We start from the raw sequence: 24848 nt of genomic DNA on the forward strand, positions 1-24848 counted from the left end.
TGGTGGATGGTGGCGGTGGTGGTGGTAGTGGACGGTGGGTGGTGGTGGTGGCGGACGATGGTGGTGGTGGACGGTGGTGGTGGCGGCAACGGATGATGGGTGGTGGTGTTAGATATTGGGTGTTGGTAGGATGTTAAGAAGTGTGAAAAAGTTAAACAATAGCTTTTTTTTAAGACCATAAAAGTAGTTTGTAGATCTTATTTAAAAAAAAACAAACAGTTTTCAGAAGCTTATGTCTGCACGCCCGCAAAGATAAGCCTCCTGCAAATGTTTTAAGAAAAAACAAACACCACCTTGACATTATAAAACTGTGAAGATGAAAGAAGGTGGGCACTAGGGCATACGGTTTGAGCGTTCGGTGAATGTGCAATTAATTTCATTAAATATGATATATACTTAACAATACAGACATCTTGGACCACCTGTCATGGCCCCTTGTTTCACGCTTTATTAAACCTTATTATATTTATTTATCCTGCAAAAAAAATCCCAAAACAATCTAAAAACGCTTTACATAACACATATTTAAAGAAATGAAAAGGGCATGTACAAAAAAATTTATGATTTAAAACATATCGCGAAATGAGATGAGATGGTTTTTCAAAGAAAAAAAGTTAAAGTGGTAGATGTTATCGCGAAGATTAAAGCTAGTTTATTTTTTTGGATTAGAAATAGATCTAAATTCAAATGCATAGAATGGAAGGACTGATACGATTCCCCTCTTATATTGTTGTAATTTCTGGTTTTCCATGTGGTTCTTGATTTAAGGACTGGCATGTGGTTTGTTTTGTATAATGAAGTTTATTTTTCAAAAAAAAAATTAAAACATATATCTTCTCTAATATAATTTAATTGAAGTATTAATGTGTGTGTTAAATTTCCACTTGTGGCCTAGTAGTAGGATGTTTGGTTCTCTAGTGGAGACTTAAGTTCGATCCTCACATATGCCACTTTTGATGGATTATGGCAATAAGGGGTTTGAACTATGCATTGCGAGGTTGTCAGAGAGTTAATGAGTTATGCTTTTGTGGCTGCACAACGACTGTCAAGTGACAGTCAGCGATATGTTTTTCTTGAGGAACGCCCAAGCCAAACTTCGAAGCCAGCATGAGCCTGGTTAAGACAACATAATCTAGTCGGAGTGAGGTGTTAGTGCACAGATTTGGTGTCCGCAGTTGTTCGAATAGGATAGAGGTTGTTTAGTCTTTATATTAATGTATAAAGGCACATTCGCTAATGATGTTTAGCGAATGGGCCTCATTCGTTAAAGACTAGACATATTCGTTAATGTAAGAGCTCATTCGTTACTACCGTGTAACGAATGGAGGCTCATTCGTTAAAGTAATGCCCATTCGCTAAGGATGTTTAGCGAATGGGAGGTCATTCGCTATGGGAAGCCTCATTCGTTAGTGATGTTAACGAATGAGAAGGACTGCCTATAAATAGGCCTTCCCTAGTGAATGTGCATAGAGATTTGTGCCATATTTATCCTTTGTAACGTTATGCTGCCGGATTCTCTCCAGGCTTAATGTATTGATCTCTATTAACGTATTGAATGAACACGACTTAACGTATCGATTTGCGACTAGTTCCTAGGCTTGTAAACGTCCGTATAACGTTTCTACAATACTTGAAAGAGCTTGGGGTTAGGATCTAGAACTTATGATTACGACGATACATGATGTTTAGGTATGATTAATGTTGTTATACGTTATGAATGATGTGAGAGAATGAATTGGCAGAGTGACGAGAGATAATTGATAAACAAACTTGAAAAACTTACATTAATGAATAATTTACAGCATATATATAGGGGGTGACCACATTCGTTAACATCACAGTTAACGAATGTGTCATTCGTTACATTAACCACATGAATGAACTCTTCATTCGTTAATACATTTTTAACATATAACGAGTAGCCCTCATTCGTTATCTCATTCGTTAATCTGGGTTAACGAATGAGCTTACAGATTAGACGAATGTGTTACATTCGTTACGGGGTAACGAATGTAACATTACATTAGAGCGAATGGCCCATTTAGTCATATTTACATTAAGACCCCTAAACTTTAGATTAATTACATTAATGCCCTAATAAAGACTGAGACATACAAAACGTGTATCAACAAACTCCCCCTCGTCTCGAGCTCTTTATCATACTTTAGCGTTGAAAAATCTTTGTCTTCCAATCAACGCGGCTATGAATCTTGTATGCGTAGCAAACACGAACAACCCTCTGAAACGGCATTGCAAGATCATAATCCTTTACATTAGCGAATATGATCTGATTTGTGAATAACGCGTCGTTGTCAGACTCAGATAGATTGACCAGCCACATCGAATCAAATACACGTAACGTCTTCGTGCGTGAACCCTGGCCATAAACAATAACCGCTTCGCCTGTACGATTATCATAATACCAATAATTAAATGAAGTGAATAGACTCTGAGGGAATATCTTCATCGGAACCCTCTTCATCGTCTTCGGCGGCTTCACTATTAAGATTAACTTCCTCCATCCCGTGCGTGCATCTATTTCGTCAATATATTTGTGTGTCGGCACCTAAGGCTGGAAGAATTTGAAACCAAAACGGGTTTCATGCAATAACTGCCTGTAGAACCAGCTAGCCCATTTATCGTCTCCACGGTTAACAAACGGACAATTAGCTAAGGTTCGTACATCCCATCGAGGCATAGATAAAATATCGTGTGGGCGTCTGAAATAATAAATACTATGCTCCCACTTCACGATATATACCTTAAGATCTGAATCGTACTGCCAGGCCACCATATCACCTTTAACGTCTTTAGCAGGCTTGTACTTCTTCATCTGGTATGCAAATTCCCGAGCTTTCTCAACTTTCACATCTTCTCGGTCATGATATCTGAAAGTCTTGATCATCTTATTCATCTTTTCAACATTATGCTCAAACATAGTATCAAAAGCACGTTTCATCTTCTTCTCTGTAGTGGACACATGACTCGATTCTGTAGCTTTTAACTTATCTTTTTCTTCCTGTAATCGATGCTCTGCTGCAATGAAATGCTCAGTTGTAAAGAACGGAATACCCGAGTCATTGTTATTATCTGTGTAAAACTCCGGATATTCTTCAGCAGTAACATATTCTATTTCCACTTCTTCAAAATCAGGTACATTCCCTTGAGGAATACCTGTATCAGTACTATCTTCCATTTCCACATCCACATTCTTACCCAATTCCTCAATCTCATCATCATTTAAATCCAGAAGCAAGGCAATTTGTTCTTTTGTTAAATAATGATCAACAAATTCACCTTCTTCGATCTCATCAGCATTCACCATACTGTAAACAATCCCATCCATTCCTACAAACAGAAACATGTTAGCCGGAATAACGTCTATTGGCTTGGCTCTCGTGTAATCTTTATATGGAACAATCTATAGATTACTATCTTCTGACCCACCACCAACTCTCGCATCAGTCTTATTACCCACTGACGGTGTGGAACTTCCGCCCGGTTGCTGATCTACGCCACCCCCTGCACCATCCTGATCGTCTTCATTATTCTTCAACTTCTTTAATTCATATTCTTTGCATGTTAGTTGAAGAATAATGTCCTCTTGTTTGTCTAACCTCTCCCCCTGAGCAGCAACTAGGGCTCGAAGTTCCTTATTATCACGCTGAGCCAATAGAAGATGTCGAAACAAATTTCGTTGTGCCAGCTCATTTGCAGCTCGACCTGCTTGCATTTGAGTGTGTTGTAAATGCAACAAATTCATCATGTGAAACCATTGAGCGTGAGGAGCCATGTGATAGAAATTAGGATGTACTGGTTGCATAGGACCTTGAGGACGACTGAATGTCATAAAAGAGTGCTTAGGCCTTGGCAATGGTGTAGGAGTAACAGATGTTGTTGACTGTGGTGAAAAGAGCTTGGGGTTAGGATCTAGAACTTATGATTACGACGATACATGATGTTTAGGTATGATTAATGTTGTTATACGTTATGAATGATGTGAGAGAATGAATTGGCAGAGTGACGAGAGAGAATTGATAAACAAACTTGAAAAACTTACATTAATGAATAATTTACAGCATATATACAGGGGGTGACCACATTCGTTAACATAACAGTTAACGAATGTGTCATTCGTTACATTAACCACACGAATGAACTCTTCATTCGTTAATACATTTTTAACATATAACGAGTAGCCCTCATTTGTTATCTCATTCGTTAATCTGGGTTAACGAATGAGCTTACAGATTAGACGAATGTGTTACATTCGTTACGGGGTAACGAATGTAACATTACATTAGAGCGAATGGCCCATTTAGCCATATTTACATTAAGACCCCTAAACTTTAGATTAATTACATTAATGCCCTAATAAAGACTGAGACGTACAAAACGTGTATCAACATGAGGCAACGTAGCTTTCCAAATTTGAAGAATGCGATTACCTAACACACAAGAAAGTTATCATTCTAAAAAAATTGTGTATTTCTTTAAAGGTACATGTAACGCATATTCCATGTTTTGTCCTAATAGTTTGATAAAGGTTAGTGTTGTGTGGTATTTTGACTTGTAATTACACTACTAGCATAATTACAAAAATGCCACCACATCACTTTTTTCCTTCGCTTCACACAATTTGTAAGATGAGAACCAGTTTTTACATTAAAGAAAATAAATTTTAATGTGGGGTCGATGGATTGTAGATTGTGTGGTGTAGTGGAAAAAACGAGTGATCATATATTCATCTCACAGTCTCGTGCTATTTTACGACGTTAATTTACCAATTTATTAGTAATTAGTGACTTAATGTTACATCCCTCTATTTTCCCTTTCTCGGTGCAAGAACTTCTCAAGTTCTATAGCACAAGTAATTTGTACCACCAAAATGCCAAGGTCTTACAATCGTGCTGGTGTATAGACAACAACTCAGTAAGTTTATCTAAAACGATAGACTAATATAAAATATAAAGTCTTTAGGCTATCTTTAGATCTAAAGTCATTCTCCGTCTCATAATGTGTCTCCAAAAGATAATTTGTAACACAAAATAATAAAATAAAAATAAACATTACCACCCCTTTAAATAAAATAATTTGTAAGTAACTTGCATATTATATAATTCAAGTTTCTGAAATTGTTCAAAAACCAATAATAATAATAAAAAAGAAAAACTTTTTGAAAATTGTAAGACAATAATAAAATGTTTTCGGACGTTCGAAAGGTACGTGGGACAAGATCCGACCCCTCGCCGAAACCACCACACCTGACAACCGCGACCGTGTCAGACAACCGCCGTAATAATTTATTACCGCCACTGTTAACGTCAACTTAACGGAGGTCTCACCAAATATAGAGTTAGTTGACCGTTTACGTGACGGTGAAGAGTAATGGTGATTGGTCCATGCACATTAGATTTCAAATCTTGCAAGGGGGACTACCGAGGTAGATTTTTGTAAGTTAAAGGGGGTATGGTACAGTTCTACCCTTTATGAACTAGGTGTGCAAACGAGTCGAGCCCGAGCTAGACTAAGCTCGAGCTCGGTTTGTTTAACTTACACAGAGCATGAGCTTGAGCTCGGCTCGTTTCGTGCTCTATTTTCAAAGCTCAAGCTCAGCTCGTGAGTAGATTTTCAAGCTCGAACTCGGCTCGTTTATTATATTTATCAATTATTTTTTATATAATTATAATTATTTTTATGTATTTTTTTCTATTATAATTTTATGTATAAAATAGTATATTATTTATTATTAAATACATAATAATTAATAATTATTAAATACATATATTTTAAAAATTTATATAAATGGCAGACTCGTTTAGGCTCGCGAGCCGGCTCGAGCTCAATAAGTGAAGCTCGGACTCGTTTATTAAACGAGCTTACTTTTAGGCTCGGGTTCGGTCTCGATTAAGTTCGGCTCGATAGAGCTTTTTAACGAGCCGATCTCGAGTAGCTCACGAGCATCTCGGCTCGTTTGCACCCCCTGCCTTTATCTTTCTAATAAGTGGAGTGGGCCGCCTTGGTTAATTATAAAGGTTGACAGGCCAACTCGTTTAACTTTTTTTTTCTTTTTTTAGAACGGCAACTTTCTTGTATTTAGACTACCGCACTTTTCAAATTTGGAGAGCCCCGATGCCCCACTCTGGCCAGACTATGTTGTCTTAACCGGGCCCACGCTGACTTCAGGGTTTGGCTTGGGCGTTCCACCGGGAAACCATACCGCCGGTTGCCACTTGATAGTCATTGTGCTACCACAAGAGCAGAACTCTCTGGCGTAACACACGGTGGGACGAAAACTCGGGTGGGCTCAGGATTCGAACTGGCAACCTTTGCACAAGGTCTAGCTCAAATCTATCATTGCCAATATCCACCCAAATATGACACAAGTGGGATTCGAACTTGAGCCTCTACTGGAGAAACCAAGTCTCCTACCACTAGGCCACAAGTCTCCAACTCGTTTAACTAAACAAGCTAGATAAGTTAATCTGAACATGTTTAGTTTTATAAACATGCTAAATATGTCAACTCAGAGTATGATTATTTTCTTGTCCTGACTGGGATATGTAGAAATTGCCACCCCTGGTTTTAATATAGTGTGCAAGTTTGTAGCAATTACTGTCATCGTCAATAGAGTAAATTACTATAACTTGCATAATATATTATAATTGGTGGTGATATTTTCAGCGCTGGATATGGTTGACATAATAAACTTATTAGTTTTAGTATTTTTGAACGTTGGATATGTTTTAGTTATTTGACCAACACTTATTAGTTGACAGAACATAAGGGACTAGAAAAACTATATTATGAGTTGACGCATCTCATAGTTTCAAGTTTTGCCTCAAGAAAATACATAATTTGTGTCTTTGAATAGCGATAGCCAGATAATAGTTCATCTGGTTGCTTAACCATAACATAAGCATCCATTCTCGTACTTGGCCATACCTCACCATGCAAGGAGTATGACTGATAAGACAAACTAGTTTAAGGTACTTAAAAACCATAAAACATTTTAAAAACACATAAACGAGGTGGAGCTTGTAAACCACTTTAAGCTCAAATTATTTAAGAACGAGATACAATGTATATGTATAAAAGAAAAGGTTTTCAAATACCTCGGACTATCCCTTCTTATAAAGACAAATACATAAACGAAATCACACATACGTATGCCATCAATGGGAGATAATGTGTTGCCATGGCTCAGTTGTGTATTATAATCGAGTTTTGACACATTGCTTAACATGAGTTTGGAAGGCATATGCTTACGACATCAATCTAATTGCAACGTAAGTAACTGTTACAGATCTTCGGTAAGAATGGCACAAATGTGGTCCTAGCATAATTTCTATAGTGGTCCATGTCGTATATTTTCCTTGCAGGCGTTCACGTGTTTGGTTGTGCTACTTGCAGCGTAAGATAAGAAGCGTACGGAGAAACATACTTTCTCGATCTCATTAAAGAAATACATGCCAAAGGTTCTTAGCATATATCAAAATAAAACCAAACTGTTAGGTTCCAAGGCCACCCCAAAAAATCCTTGCCTTCTATGACTCTATGTGTCTCGACCCCAAATTCAAGCACGTTATTATTACTATAAAAGCTTGATTATTACTAAAACAACTCGAACCTACATGAATACACCTCCATTTGAAAACACGCACACACACAACTCCATTACTTGTAGTAGTTTAAAACTTGAGTCGCTTTTAAATTCATTTTGTGATTTTAGTATCATCAAGATACTTTGAGAAATCGAAGTTTATTTGGAGATTGAATGATAAATCATGATATATTGGACCAACAAACATGTGTGAAGTACACGCTCGGTCAACGGTAATATTATTTTGATGTCAAGGAACATATAAGATTATAAAAGGTGAAGCTCCTAAACCATAGAGGGTCAAGGCGGGCACCGCCCCTGATAGAGGTCAGGGGGGTTAGCCCCGGTGGGCTCAAGGGACAACGCATCATTGCTGGGCCAAAAGTACACATTAATTTATCTTCATAAATGACTATAAATCAGTAACAAGTTTTTAATGATCGGTAGCAACAAAGTTACTATCAATTGTGTTCCTATCAAATGATAACTTTAAAGCGGTTGTGAACATCATTAGTTATTCCTAATTGTCATGCCCTTTCACCACGACTTGTAAAATATTCAACAAAATCATTATGATGGTCGAATTCTCTATAATGACTCGTCAGGTTCGATTTAAGAACAACTATTTCAACTTCAAATTTTCAAATAGAAGAACATTTAGTTCTTTGAAATACACTTTTTTTCTTATCAAGAAAATTAATATTGATAAAATATAAATAGTTTCAAACACGTTCAAATTAGCCATATTTCACTTTCACATTTCACCACTATTCTCTCAAGCTCCTCAACGAGACAAATTAAAATGATACACAAAGCACAAACTTTTAACATCTTCCTTTATCTATGGTGTTCCTTGTCTCATTCTAAATTTCACCTATTTTACTTTATTTTGTCTCACAAAACCTACATTTTAGAAGTGAAGCAACCAACAATCTAAAAAACAATTTGAATAGCATTTATAATACATATACTTTTTATTTGTTGTTGGATTCGCGTGAAGGAAGGTCTACTCTTCGAACAACGGACATTCTTGTGTTTAGTTGGGGGGTGGGGGAGCTGCTATGTTTCTGAAAAGGGTTTAGCAGGTCATACATAGTAACTCAACGACGCCGAAGAACGATAACTTTGTTTTCAGTAGGATTGGTTTTGCTATTCAAAAAGGGGTAGCGGTTGCCCGCTTACCTGTCTCTCTATTGTAATTGGATCCTTTTATTTGTCAATAACTCATCATCATCGTACTCGGTATATCCCACAAATAGCAAAGCTATGGTACCGTAGGAATAGAGAGACTGCTTCCGGTGAGACCCCCGGCTCGATAGTAGTTTTACATCAAGCCTTGGACATAAGACACATAACACTCAACCATCAGCACACCGGCCAATTAGTGCATGTACCCTTGTCTTTCGGCTATCAACTCCACCACATGATGCCTGATTAATCTTTCGTCACTTTTAACATTATTTTCACGAGATTAGTAAAATAACGTCAAAATTAATACAATTTCACTTTAGCACACCTGAGGGTTCACACATATATACACATTATATGCGTACCGCAAGCAGGGCGCTTATTTGTCAATAACTATTATTTAAAAAAAATACAAAAGTTGTAGGAAATCAAATATATTTGCTAGCTCTTAACCACCTTATAAGCTGTTTGGTAGTCTCTTAAATCTTGATAATTCTATTAAGATGCCACATCTGAATCGATCACAAGTAGAATGCATGGTTCACTAAAAACACACCTCTTAGTGGTTCATGGAGTCTCTTGATGGTTAAGTTTCAAAGACATGCTGAATGATTCAGATGCTACCTTAATCAATCAGACATATTAATGATTCAACACAAGATTGCCATAATTCTACCGCAAATGAGGCAATAAAGACATACCATATAACGCGTTTAATTCATATAAATACCACACTATGCATTTAGGGGTGAACCTTAAAGGCATACATTCATTTAATTAATGAGTTCGAAGGCAGACTTCGTACTCCTTGTTTGTTAGGCTAGTAAGAGTAGACCTCCCTTGTCTGCTATAAAGCTTGTTTGGATATATGTTGTCGAGTTTAAATATAAACTTAATTATCATGTATAAAACATTCTCAAGCTTAAAATATATTTTACTAGTTAAGTTTGACCATAATGCTCGAAACGAGTCTATACTAGATTCAAACTCTATTAACTTAAACAAGTAAAATTATAAATACTCAACGTGACAATACTCTCGACTTGACACTACCCGTTCACCAGATGTGTCATCCTAAACTTTACGGGTGCAAATGAAAATATTAAACTTTCGATGACAACATGTCTTAAAATAGTTAAAAAAAAGGAAAATTGGATTTTAATAATCCCAACTTATTGCAGTTGGCCGATAATAATCCCAACTTTAAAAATAGTTGTCAATGGTCCTAACTTTCACACTATTTGTTTTCATTAGACCTCCGTTAAAAAAATTTAACGACGTTAAGTTTTTTTCAAATTTTAGATTGATATTTTAGGGTTTTTGATCAGAATGAGAATATGAATCAACTTATGTAAAACTTAACTCGAAATGGCGCTTTAAACAGTTTAATTTTTGTTAATTAAAAGTTTAAACATCGGAATTGAAGCATCATTTAGTCATTTGGACCCACCATTTGATGGTAAGTTTTACATCATCGACTCGTATTCTCATTCCGAACAAAAGCCCTAAAATATCAGTTTGAAATTTGGAAAAAACTTAACGTCGTTAAGTTTTTTTTAACGGAGGTCCAATGAAAACAAATAGTGTGAAAGTTGGGATCAGTGACAGCTATTTTCAAAGTTGGGATTATTATCAACCAACTGCATTAAGTTGGGATTATTAAAATCCAATTTTCCTAAAAAAAATTATTAAGTATTTTTTTCATGTTTCTCGATAAGAGTTGGTGTTACTGAAAACGAAGAACAGTGTCAGTACTGTAAAATCTATTCAAACCCGAGGGCATTTTCGTCAACCCAAATCTCCCAGCAGACGCAATAAAAATCGTGAAGATGACACACACACATTAACTCACACTCACATCTCTCACTCACACCTTCACACATCGAATCGAAGATAATAATAATAATAATAATAATAATAATAATAATAATAATAATAATAATAACATCATCATCTCCATTTATTTTATTTTCAGTTTCCAGAATTTAAATCTCCGTTACAAACGGTACAATAACATTCATTTTTTCTTTTTTAAATTTCTAGTGATTTTTGATAACTTGAAGCATCAACATGATTGATTCACAAATTTCGTTATTGCATGCTTCCGTAAATCATAATGTACTAGCACCGAATACGGGTACTCGGCTTTTCATGTTTTCCGTACATGTACCATTCAGTTTCTGTATTTTCAGTGGTACAGGTACCGAAAACATGAAAAAAACAGTACGTTATTCAGTATATAGTATTTTTAAACGGAAACCTAACCGAACTAAACCGTTCATATTTTCATATAATTTTTTATTCTGTTTGAATCACAGGTTGTGGAGTTCGGGTCAAAACGCGTGTCGAACAAATTGTGATGCTGCATGTATGAAATATATTTGAAATAATTTGTATAATTTATTGGCTCAATGAGAAGAGAAGAGAGAATGAAGAAGGTGGAGACGGGTTCGGCTGCGGCTGAGAAGATAGTTGTTGCGGTTAAGGCGGCTAAAGAGATTCCGAAGACTGCTTTGGTTTGGGCTTTGACTCATGTGGTTCAACCAGGGCATTGCATTACATTGCTTGTGGTCTTGCCTGCAGAAACTTCTGGTAAAAGTTTGAGTCTATGTGTAGGTGTTTAACTAAAAAGTGAAAAAACTCCTGCAGTGTCACTGCCATGTAGGCAGGGTGGGGGGTGCTCGCTAACTTTTGACTAAAAACACGTATTGGTTTAACTGAAAACAAAATTATTATTATTATTATTAAAGATGTGGTCCCACCTTTTGAGCTAGTTTGTTCAAAAAGCTCGAATAAAACTAGGTTCAAAAACTTGATATTCAACAACCTGAGCTGAGTGGGCTTATTTTTGTAACGAGCCAAACTCGTCGCAAGTTCACTAACTTTTGACTAAAAATGCGTATTGGTTTAACTAAAAACAAAATTATTATTGTTGTTTTTTAATTTATAAAAATGTGATTGGTTGGATTAAAGATGTGGTCCCACCTTTTGAGCCGGCCTGTTTAAAAAGCTCGTGGCTTGCTCGATAAAAGCTCGAATAAAACTAGCTAAAAAAACTTGATTTGCAACAACCTGAGCCGAGTTGGCGCATTTTTGTAATCGAGCTAAACTCATCCCAAGCTCGTCTCGGGCCGTGGCTCGGCTTGCTTAACTTCAAAATTAAGCTTGAGCCTAGCTGAGCTGCTTCGTTTAATTTCAAGCTCGAGCTCGAACCCACCCTGGCTTGACTCATGAATAGCCCTTGAGCGGTTGCCGCCCTATGGGGCTTCTTCTTCTTGGCACCCCTCCACAACAATAGGTCTAAACATAGCATGTGTAATGTGTTTTGTGTGCGCATGTATAGAGAGGGGCCGAGGGCATTCATTTCAGTACCTATAATATGTAGAGAATCGTTATAATAACCGCATAATGCATTTGTACCTACTGCTTTGAATGTTATACACATAACAATTAGGCAACCACTATGTATAAGTACATTATGTGGTTCTCAAACAATACATTTTTCGCTAATGTAGGTAAAAAAATATGGAGGTTTCCAAGATTTAATAGGGACTGCGCTAGCGGACACGGGAGATTTAATATAGGAACAAGTAATGACCACAAGGTCGAGATTACGGATTCCTGCTCGCAAATGATCCTTCAGCTGCAAGATGCTTATAATCCTAACAAGGTTTGTTCGTCTCTCAATCCAAAGCGTTACTCATTGTTCAATATTCAATTATCTAATGCAAATATCTCAGATAAATGTGAAGATAAAAATTGTTTCTGGATCACCGTGTGGAGCAGTAGCCGCAGAGGCCAAGAAAATCCAAGCTACTTGGGTTATACTAGACAAGTGCGTCGAGCTAAATTCTTAAAGCGTTTATAAAATTTACTTTTTTTTATTTTTATTTTGTTGCTTACAAAATCTTTTTGCAGGAAGCTAAAACATGAACAAAAGCAATGTATGGAAGACTTACAATGCAACATTGTAATAATGAAAAAATCGCAGCCCAAAGTCCTTCGTCTGAATTTAGTCGGTTCACCCAACACGAAACTCGAAGTTGAGCGTCCGTTACCTTCAACTAACCAACCGTCTGAAAAACAAACAAAAAATGGTCGTGGGCCCGTTGTCACTCCAACAAGTAGTCCTGAGGTGTTTACTGCAACTGAAGCCGGAACGTCTTCAGTTTCAAGTTCTGACCTGGGGACTTCACCATTTTTCGTCCCGGTAACTACCGGTTCGTTAAAAAAGGATAAATCATTAGCTGAAGAAGAGAGTCGGGATCTTATCGAGTCAAGTTCGGACTCTGAGAGTGAGCAATTGTCATCATCTTGTTCTAGCTTAAGGTTTCAACCATACATGGTGGAAATTAATAATATTATCACATCCGGTTATCAATCATCATCATCACTAGCTCAGGCTTCTACATCACAAGACATATTTAGAAGATTATCGAAAATCGATAGAGACAGTGAGCATGGAAGCCAAAGAAGTGAAGTAGAATACAATGTTAATGTTAATGTTAGAGAAGTTATATCTTTATCAAGAAATCTACCTTCGGGCCCGCCTCCGTTATGCTAGATATGTCAGCATAAGGCGCCGATATTTAGAAAACCACCAAGATGGTTCAGTTACGCTGAGCTGGAGCTCGCTACTGGAGGGTTCTGTGAAGCTAATTTCTTGGCTGAAGGTGGATACGGTTCGGTGCATAGAGGGGTGCTTCCTGATGGTCAGGCGGTTGCAGTGAAGCAGCATAAGGTAGCAAGCTCTCAAGGGGATCAAGAGTTTTGTTCAGAAGTTGAAGTGTTGAGCTGTGCTCAGCATCGGAACGTTGTTATGTTGATTGGATTTTGTATTGAAGACGGAAGGAGGCTGCTTGTCTATGAATATATATGCAACGGGTCGCTAGATTCTCATCTTTATGGTAAGTTTTAAACTATATGAAGTTGCATTATTATTTGGTAATTGTGAAACTAATCTTTATGAAAAATGCAGGGCGTCATCGAGATGCGTTAGATTGGGCAGCAAGACAAAAGATTGCTGTTGGAGCTGCCCGAGGCTTAAGATATCTGCATGAAGAATGCAGAGTAGGCTGCATTGTCTATCGAGACATGCGACCAAACAACATCCTTATCACCCATGATTTTGAACCTTTGGTACATTCTTGTTTTAAGTACATAATCATATTTAGATGATCAAGAGGCTTTACAATAATATGCATTACATTTATACACACACACACACACACATATATATATATTTATATTTCAGAACTCTAAAAAAGTTAAGAACTTCTAGGAACTCGTAACAACTAAACATTTTTTTAATTTTTTTCATAAATTAACATTGTTTGAGACTACTTTTATCATATTTTATATATAAATTTTTTTATTACATATATAAATCACAAGTTTACATATATGTAAAATTTATGTAATAACAAATTTACATCTATAAAAAAAATTTTAGATATATGTAAAAACTAATTTTCATAATTGTAATCGTAACTATATTTATAAAATGTGATAAAAGTGCACTCAAATAATATTAACATATAAAAAGTTTTATAAAAAACGTTGGTTATTAAGAGTTTCTTCAAGTTCTTAAATAATTCAAAAGTTCTGTAATGATACTCATTCTATATATATGTGTGTATATATTATATATATATATATTTTATATATATATATATATATTATTTTCTTGAAGGTTGGGGACTTTGGTCTAGCAAGGTGGCAACCCGATGGCGACACTGGAGAAGAAACACGAGTTATAGGAACGTTTGGGTTAGTCTTTAATGTGATTCTGTCTCTTCTGGTTCGATCGCACCATCTCCATAATAATATAACACGAACAATAATATTTTGTTTTGCGGTTTTAGATACCTGGCTCCTGAGTATGCACAAAGTGGTCAGATCACTGAGAAAGCTGACGTATACTCATTCGGAGTTGTTCTATTGGAGCTTGTTACAGGTCGGAAAGCAGTAGATCTTTCCCGACCTAAAGGCCAACAATGTCTCGCAGAATGGGTTAGTTGAGGCCCGTGTGCAATTACAGACGTTATTAACACATTTTATATTAATTTTTGTTTCTCAAATATTTAACAGGGACGCCCATTGTTGGAAGACGAAGCCATTGATGAGTTGATCGACCCACGGTTGGGTAACTCGTATTCAGAAGAAGAGGTTTATGGCATGCTGCAAGCTGCTTCTCTATGCATTAAACGAGACCCACAGTTACGCCCTCGCATGTCACAGGTACATCTTGGTTTTAGTATTATTAGTTGATCAAAGCCGAAAGTCAAAATTTGATGATGATTTTGTTGTAAGGTGTTACGGATACTTGAAGGGGACATGGTTATGGATTCGGGTAGCGATGTTGGGAACAGGAGTGGTAGGATTTACTTGGATCATCAACTGAGTCCAATGCGGGAGACATTTGACAGGTTTAGCAGCAAACTTTCACTTGACTCAACAAGGCCTTATCGACAAAGATAAAAAGGCGTACGACTTCATGTGATAATCCATGATAAGTTAGTTTTTTTTTTTTTTTTTGTAATTTATCTCGAATGAAGAAAAACGGCTGTCGGTCAATTCCGACCCCTTCTGAACGCATTCATTCGAAAAACTAAGGGTCACCACTATGAAAATTGGATTTGCAGCAATTCAAAGCCCAGACACTTTGGGACTGAAAGGTTGAAAGGGAACCGATATAGAGCAGGCAGGGTCTCGGTTTGGTCTTAAATTTGACCATGACCCTGGCTTAACTTTGTGACTATCAATTTAAGTTCAACTATTAATATGAAAGATTGTCGTTTTATTAAAGTAAAAGAAAAATATCTGGTTTTCGACCGGTCTAAAAAATGAATTTGATGGAGACTAGAGCAAGGGTGCGGTTTGGTTTATAGTTTCATCTTCATCGTCTAAATTCGAATATTAGATACATTAACAACTCATTCTTTTATAATGTAAAGCCGAACGCCTTGCTTTTATTATACGCAGTTAAAAGTCACTTTGGATTTTCTTGGGCTGCAATCCTGCATTGTTGTATCTGCATATTGCTGATATGTAACGTGTCTCGCACTCTCGCTATATACACATACCATAGCAATCACTCACATATTCACGCACAATCGAAAGGTTATATGGACCGCATACAAATGCATTAAGGTTTTATATATACAAATCGTTGTTTAAGATGGTCTACAAAAGCTATATGATCCATTTAACTTTACTGCAACCAGCTAAGGTGAGATTATTGGGCTGCAACTAATATTTACCGGGGATAATTCTCAAAATACTCCATTTGACGAGAAAGATTTTTAAAATAGTTCATTTGATAAGAGAGATTCTCAAAATAGTCATACTTTTTTGTAGATTCCAAAAATGTCCATTCAAAACCGTCGACGAAGACAATTCTTGAACCAAATCCATCTTCGCCAATTTGAGCCAAATCTGTCTTCAGACAACTTTTAAACCAAACCGCCGGCTCCAATAATTTTTGAAACAAATTCATTGTTTTTGAAAAACGTGTTTTTTAAAATCCGACAAAGTTGAAATTTTGTTTTTCTTTTAATATTTTATAATTATAATTAATTTTATTCGTATTTAGTTTTTTCTTTTATAACTTTTAAAATATAAAGTTTTATAAAATTTCGAATACACCATTGAGACGAACTTTTAAAAATGTGCCAATATAAATTTTACTCAAAACCGATTCGAGTTAAATTTATGTCAAAACGTTCAATAAAAACTTGACCCGACTCAGTTTTGAATAAAATTTATGTTGGCACGTAGATAAAAATAAACACGTCTCAACGGTATATTTAAAATTTTATAAAACTTTATATTTTAAAAGTTGCAGAAAAACTAAACATGAGAAAATTAATTATAATAATAAAATATTAAAAACACAAATAAGTTTGTTTGAAAAAGTTTCATTGACAACGCCAAATTTTGGTTCAAAATGGTCTAGGACCCATTATTTAATTTAGTTAGCATATTTTCATTGGTTGTTGAAATCCGTTGACTCGTTTACAAATGCGTCGCCTCAGATAGATTTCGCATGAACTTTTTGGGACTATTCAACAAATGAGGATTATAAAGAGAATATTTTGAGAATCTTGCTCATCAAATGGATTATTTTAGGAATTTCCCCTGTTTGTTGTATACATTATCTACACAACATTGACAGGCTATACGGATCAATATACAAATAAATAACGTTTTATGTTAGTTGACATACGGATTGTTCTATTAAAGTCCAATTTTAGTTTGATATACAAACTGAATCTCATATACACGCAGTCGTAGATCCTATCGAAAACTCAAACAAGCAGCAAACCGTTTTCTCACTCAATAATCAACACAGTAAAAAGTAAAAATTCACAAACACAGATGACAGACCACCAAATGATCATATACAGAAGAGTAAACTGTGGTTTTTGTCCCTGTGATTTTTCCAAATCTACGGTTTTAGTTAAATAGTTTCAAATTTACGATTTTCATCACTATGGTTTCATTTCACTTGACATTAAAATCGACCATACTAACGTCGTCAAGTCTGATCGTTAAACCCATCAGTGTGCCCATCACGTGAGGGGCAATTTTGTCCTTTTTTCCTAAATACACCCCAGCCCCTCCCGTGAGGGGGGATTGCGAATTAGGGTTGGGGTTTATTTGTGGAGCAAAATGACAAAACTGCCCTTAGGTGAGAGGCACGCTGATGAGTTTAACGACCAGACTTAACGGGGTTAGTGCTGTTGGGTTAATTGCAAGTGAAATGAAACCATAGGGACGAAAATCGCAAGTTTGAAACTATTGGACTAGAAACGCAGATTTAGACAAACCCCAGGAACGAAAACCGCAGTTCACTCTATACAGAAAGAATAAACACACTACCATCTACGACGAAGAAGCAACCGAATAACCACCACCTGCTTCAACATCCTCATAATCATCCACACGCCTCAACGCAGCATGCACCACCACCACCACCACCCCAACCAAAACCGCCACCACCACATTCATTATAGCATCAGTCAACAACAACAAAACAATCGTCACAACGAACAAAACAGTTAAAACCACACCGTCCTCAATAACCCGATGGAAAACAACCAACGGCTCGTCTCTAAGGAAGTACAGAAACAACCATGCAGCCATCAACACAATCAACACGATCAATGAGACCGGATGCCATAACAAACTTAGAAACAGAAGAAATAAGATAACGATTGCGTAGTTCAACTGGAAGTAGTTGATGTTTGTTTTAATACGTGGAAGTGATTCGGAGAAGGCATGAGGGAGGCTGAGGGAGTTGAGGTTGAACATTTGTTTCCATGGACGTCTAGTGTTGAGTCCGGTTTTTATGAGTTGTTTTGCGCGGGATAGGTATTCGAGATTTTGGCCTCCGGTGGACGAGGTCGGGATCGTGCCGTACGTTGTCATTGTGGCCGGTGGTTTGAGAGGATTGTGAGGTTTTGGAGTGCAAAATGGGGCAGAAGATTGTGATGTGAAAGTGTTCAAGTTGGCATGTTATGTGATGTACCTAATTTGGATGTGTTAGTTATATTAGCTGTTATTGCTAGGACGGCTGTTTTTTATATAATAATAATAATAATAATAATAATAATAACAACTAGCTAACAAAATTTGCCGCAACTATGTGAGTTTGGTTTGTATCGGTTAAATTTGATACAACGTTAATAGTAAATCAAAAAAATAAATTTGTAAACGCCCAAAACGATATTTGCACAAGTATGACTTATAATTAAAGTGACACAAATTCATTTGGTATGGTTAGGTTCATCACGGCACGACACAAAAACCATAAAATAAAATAGCAAACACCAAGTCTGCACGAATTTGATTGATACCGGTACAAAGAAAACATATAAATCAACATTTATTCGGATGGCAAATCTATGTGAATTCGACCGATATCGGTTATGCACGATATTTACACCCAAAAATATTTGACCAACTAACATATTGAACAAAAAGAAAAAATACATACTTATAAAAAAAAGCATATTAAAATCCCCAAAAAACTAACAAAATAATATAAATGAATTGTTGCATCAACATCTACTCTTAATAGCAACAGCAATAAACTATTACTATTAAATAAACTTTGCACAAAGCATGTTTAAATAAACTTTGCCACCATACAAATCTCAATTTTGACTACATTGCACCTCCAATAGTCCGATGACTTGTTTGTGAGGAGCTCGCTTGTGAAGCCGACACACAACTTAAATAATAAGCTCGAATTTTCCTTTCGTAAATTTTAGTTTTTCACTTACGATATATACATTTACATAACACGAGAATATCTCAACTTCAAAAGATAAATAACGATTGCAGAAAAAATATATACAAGATGTCAGACTCGACCAGACAAAGCTCAACTACCCTTGGGACGAACCCATCGAAAGGAAACCTGGATGCACTAAATCCACACGACATGGGACTGGTGAACATGGATGGCAACCAATGCGGGTCACAATATGTTACAAGTGGCTCATACAATCAATTGTCACATGTGGTTGGCTTAAAACTTAATATGGGAAGAGCCAATGATGAGCTGCCAATATATATTTAAAGAGAACGTGCTTGGACGTCTATATAATTGTCCCTAGTGGCCCATCTTAAGCTAAAGCATTATTATTAACCACTATTTGATTAGGTTGACAAGGACCTAATTAATATCATTTAGACAAAAATACAAAAAGGAAACCTCATTTTATGTTTCATATTGAAAAGAACAGAAATGCAACCCCTACCGACGAATCAACGATAACCCCTACCAGTCACGTAGTATTTTACACCAGAGAATCGGTTTAAATATATATATCTGATAAAACTGAGTAATTTATTAGCTTAATTCTTTCACGCGTGCACTTAAACCATATATGCTGTAAAATATCCACCCAAATGAGCGGATCCAACGGAATATTAGTAAAATGTGGACACCTAGAGATCTTAAAAAGGTTTAAACAACCATCAATAGACGGTATTAAACTGTTACATTAGCTCCTATTTTGGTGGACATTTTTAGAAGAGAAGGTCAAACGGGTACATTGATGCAAACAAGCAAAACAGACATTTTAGGGATTTTACCAAAAAAGAAACAATGAATGAGAATGTAGAGAGAGAGAGAGAGAGAGAGAGAGAGAAGAGAGGTACGCCAATGTATAATTGTCAGGGCCGGTTCATAGGGTAGCCGGGCCTTAGCTGCCGCTAAGAGGCCGGAATTTCTAAAATTATATACATAATACCTATATGCATAAAGTTTTTACATTTGGAGCATTCTCAACCTATCTCCAATCTTCATCTCTATAACTACACTAAAAAAACACTACATTTCTCTATCCTGTTTAATTAAATAATATTTTTTATACTTTTATCATTACATTTTCTCTCTCCACCCTATAATTTAAAAAAAAATCACTACATTTTCCTCAAATTTACAAAAAATTACTACATTTTCTCCCTCCATCTGATCATTTACACTAACAACCACGCAAAACCCCACCCTCTAATTTACAAACTCCCCTCACAAGATTTTGAGGGATAGGGTCATGAGAATGCTCTTAGAGATGACTAATGAATCAATTTGTATGTATATAGACCTTTTCTTATAACTATAAAGCCAACTCTTTACAATAGATCATTATTTGGCCCTATTAGCGATCAGGCCCATAAAAGACTGATTAGGGTAAGCAATAAGGCTACAGTAGAGTGGTAGACAAGCGGTGAAGTTAAAACACAGATGATTTGGAGCAAAAATATTATATATAAGGAAAGTATTTTAGTACTCATCTAGGCACCCGAAATCTTGGAGACGGCCCTGATCATTGTGTTTATGGATGTCAATTTTTCCACTCCATAATCAAATATATATAAAAAAAGGGCCTTTTTTTGGTACTTGTCTAATCAATGCTTCAACCCCCTACGCGTCAAGAAACGGACAACCCTCACAATTTATAAAGTGACAAGCGTGTTGCCAGTGTCACAACGAAAAAGCGAGAAAAAAAAATGTTAGTTTGAATGATCTGATGTTATAGACTGATATTTAACTGTTAGATAAGATGTTTGATCAAGATTTTGAACCAAACTATACAGTAATATAGTATATAACTAATGTTAACAATTTGAAGATGATATCAGCATATAAAATATAGCAAATAATATATATATAAAAAACTAAATGAACTATCATGAATTCATGATAGAATAAATTTTGTCACACAATAATTATTTATGTAAAAAACATTAAAAAAAGGAAAGCCAGATCACACCGAGTGTAAAATTTACCAAGGACTTCACTTTTCAAAAGAATATGATTTGAGGTCAAAATAAACAAAGCCGATTTATCTTTTTGGTTCTAAAAATGTGAAACTTGGTTGACATTATGTTACATTATGAACCTAATTTCGTCATTTCGACCTGCATACTTAGTGAACGAGTCGAACAGATAACAGCAAAATTGGGTGTCATTACGGGTCAAACGGTAAAAGACCACCCTAATCACTTTATGAAAAAGATTAAAGCAAAAAAAAAAAAGAAAAAAAAGAATAGCACTAAATGTTTATAGACGATTCAAAATTTATGGGCAAAAGGGGTAGTGGTTCAACCAAATCTACCTGTAGTGACCCGTAACCCAACTCACCTACATCTACTATATTCCTCAAAATAAGAAAGGACGAGGAAAACATACCGATTAATATTTACCTTTTCCAGTGCATAATCCTACTAGAAAACCTGCAAATGCCAACAAGTTGTCATTAATATTACATGAGCTGAAACCAAACCTTAACATGTTCTTTGTGCTCATTCAACAAATGCAAATAACAATTACCCTCAAGACAACATGTTCTATCAGCAGAAAAACCAGCATTAAATTCCATCGGTTGTTAGGAAAGTCAAACCTGATTGACGGTTTGATTTCGCTGCGCACGAGAAGCCATATAGAAAATTAGCAGAGGATGGTCTTTCAATCCCAACATGATTCTAGTAAGAAAACAAAAACTGTTGCAAATATAACGGCAAATAATAGAGATCGCAAGACATGCTGATCTAAAACAGGTCATATTCAATACGGGTCGAACGGGCTTGAGCTGACTTACACCTTTCATCCTTTTTTTCTCTTTTCAAAATACGGTATAAAATTTTACTGTGTTAATTTTGATGCAAAGGCTATTATTACTATAACAATTGACATATTTGAAAATAAAAGCAAATCAGGAGGTTTTATGCGTTAGAAAGACTTTTGGTGACTCTCAACCAGTTTGGCATGTTCCTTGTTAGCTTAACAATATGATTTGGCCCGTTTGAGATAAGACACTGCCCATGCTAGCCCGTTCATAAGTAAATAGATGGAAGATGCCATATCTAATAGCAAATTAGATTTTCTTTATATTATTAATATAATGCTTACAATTAAATAAATAATTTATTACAATAATAAGATACTAGACTTTTAAACGACTTAGGGATACAAGTCATAAAACACAACCAAAATTAACACATTCAAAACATCACTAGCAAATTTAAACAGTGATAAAATAGGGGTGCAGAAGAATTTATATACAGAGGAACAAATATTTAATTTTTTTTAGGGGGGGGGGTATCATTTATGGTTAAAAAATGTCAAAATTCGGGATGCAGGGATCTTGATCCCGATTGAGATTGCACTTAAATAGCAAATAAGATTAAAGCAGAGGAGTGATTTGCAGTGTATATTATGATACGTGTGTGGCCAGAAGGTAGTTACATGAGTGAATCGATTGAGAATATATTACACTGGACATGAGATAGACACAAACATGATGTATGGTTTAAAAGGGAAACCAATAAGCAATAGTGGGGCAAATTGTCATCCGATATATTACTTGAAAGCAATAAACGGTCAAACATATCGATATTGCCCACAATATTTTAATGCATAAAACATTTAAATCATTATTTAATATATATAAATTAATATAAACAGACAAACTTTGTAATAACTTTTGGCACCTTTTTCTTTTACTTCTAAAAAACCAATATTCTGGCTAACCAGTGCCAACCACGTGTTCATAACAGGTCAAACATGTAAGCAAAGTAAAATAAAATTAAAAAAACAGGTCAAAGTGTATTTTAGTTTTCTCCTACTGGTTTCTTTGGTTAATTGTAATGGCAAGGATATAGGACCTTACCTATATTGGTACTAAGTATAGGTCATACTTGCACTTGCCAAACCATAAAGAAATGCATTTCCGGCATCTAGAACAATGTTCATCTGCAACACAACAAACAGAAAACATATATTATGAGAAAAATAGCTTGAACAAAAGTGTTAGTTAAAAGAACATAGCAACATATGATAAATGCTCCTACGTCTAATGTCTCACCAAAACTACAAATACACATGAAAATGAGAAAAATAAAAAAAATAAATAAACTATGAGCCTAATTTTGAAATTTGGCAGATTATCTATATCTCCATATCCATAACCAATAATCCATCTTAGTGAAAATGGTATTTAAAAGTGGCTAATTTATACTTGCTGGCGTCTTTCCACGGTAATTGACAAGAATAAGAACCTTCAGATGCAGTCTCCAAAACTTGTTACAGTGAATGCAGATAAAAACCATACCCAGAGCCTTAAGGTATATACATCTTCATCCATAGCAAAGTGGAGTATGATTTGCCAACAGGATTTAAAAGTTGACTTGACTTGATGCATGCATCACACAAACACCCCGGTCAACATAGTGTATTGTCCACTTTGTGTGCAAGTAATAACACAAACTCATGGTGTTCCAAACATGTAACCAAAGTTAGAGAGTTCACTCTATATCCTATCATCTCTCTTTGTATTTTGGTGATGTGATATTTGCCCCAGGAGAATACACTGTCCCAATGATAACAACTCTTAGTACAAGTATAACTTAATTAGCCGAAACCCTAATCCACCATCACCACATTGATAGAGGGACCCTATTCATAGATTATTTTGCTCACATAACTAAGTTCATGAAATTGAACAATTTAGCAAATCGACCTACTTCAATTCGATTATTTCAATGATCGATTTCAATAAAAGGCGTCTAGTATTGTTTGATCTAAAGTTGGGGTCTCCCTGGAAGTATCTCTATCCTTTGGGAAAGAGGCACGAGTTTCCTACCCCACCACCTGTCGTCAGACCCTACCAATAGCTTTGCAATGGGTGGGATTTTACTAGATATGGTTTGTCGTTGCTAGTACCGATTGATCTCTTTGGTCTTTTAGTTCTAAACCTATCCAAGACTTCTCGTTTAGTTCCGTGCTTCCATGCATGCCATCAACCATCAAAGAAACCATATCCAAAGGGCCATGCTCCATTATTGGATTGTCAGTACTATTCCCATGTGAATCCCTAGATGTACTTGTGTTCGTGTTAATGTCTTGTTCACACTCCAAATTCATAATCACGGTTGTTCGCGTTCCAAATCTGTCGTGCTCCTACCGGTTTCTATTACTACTCCATACCATATCCCTTAGAAGGTTTCCTCAAACTTGTCTCCATGTGTCACCCTTAACTGCGCCATGAAATCTCGAATACAAATTGCCCTTCTTGTTGTTCATTCATTACCTTTATGATGTGCACTCACTGTTCAAGATCTTGTTCTTGAGTGCATGCACCATGAAACTACCATGCCTATTGCTTGTCAACTATAACATATGATACTAACTCATAGTGAGTGTCATGTTCATGTCCCTGGTTTTGGGCATGGTTCTAGTTTCCAAGAATCAAAGTCCAATAGGGTTACACTTCTAGATGCAATGCAATGCATCACAAGTTAGAAGGGGGAGGCTTCTTTCGCTGGCTAAAATGAGATTGACGACCTTAAAGACTTACAATTCGAACATGATTAGCAAATGTGCTTCCAACAAGAAGATTGTTAGACATGCCAATCATAGTTAATAAGTTAGACTTAATTCAAGCTCCTAATCAAGTTTAGCTAGTTCTCTATTAGTAGCCTTCTATCTTACACCAACAGAAGCCATTGCATCCGAGACACATGCAACTCCTAAGATCTCATT

General features: G+C 36.0%; 2 pseudogenes across 1 annotated transcript; one reads left to right on the forward strand and one right to left on the reverse strand.

Moving 5' to 3' along the window:
- Positions 1 to 11172: 11172 nt before the first annotated feature.
- LOC143591002 (inactive protein kinase SELMODRAFT_444075-like) lies at positions 11173 to 15271 on the forward strand (annotated as a pseudogene). Its single transcript, XR_013145593.1, has 9 exons — positions 11173 to 11383; positions 12307 to 12461; positions 12532 to 12626; positions 12710 to 13698; positions 13770 to 13930; positions 14484 to 14560; positions 14656 to 14803; positions 14882 to 15031; positions 15104 to 15271. The product of XR_013145593.1 is annotated as an inactive protein kinase SELMODRAFT_444075-like (transcript).
- Positions 15272 to 17677: 2406 nt separating this feature from the next.
- On the reverse strand, positions 17678 to 18290 carry LOC143590997 (PRA1 family protein F2 pseudogene; annotated as a pseudogene).
- Between the last annotated feature and the right edge of the window lie 6558 nt (positions 18291 to 24848).

This window comes from Bidens hawaiensis, unplaced genomic scaffold (genome assembly GCF_021521415.1).
Source record: "Bidens hawaiensis isolate Kalapana, Puna unplaced genomic scaffold, B.hawaiensis_p1.1 tig00039120_1, whole genome shotgun sequence".
Lineage (NCBI taxonomy): Eukaryota > Viridiplantae > Streptophyta > Magnoliopsida > Asterales > Asteraceae > Bidens > Bidens hawaiensis.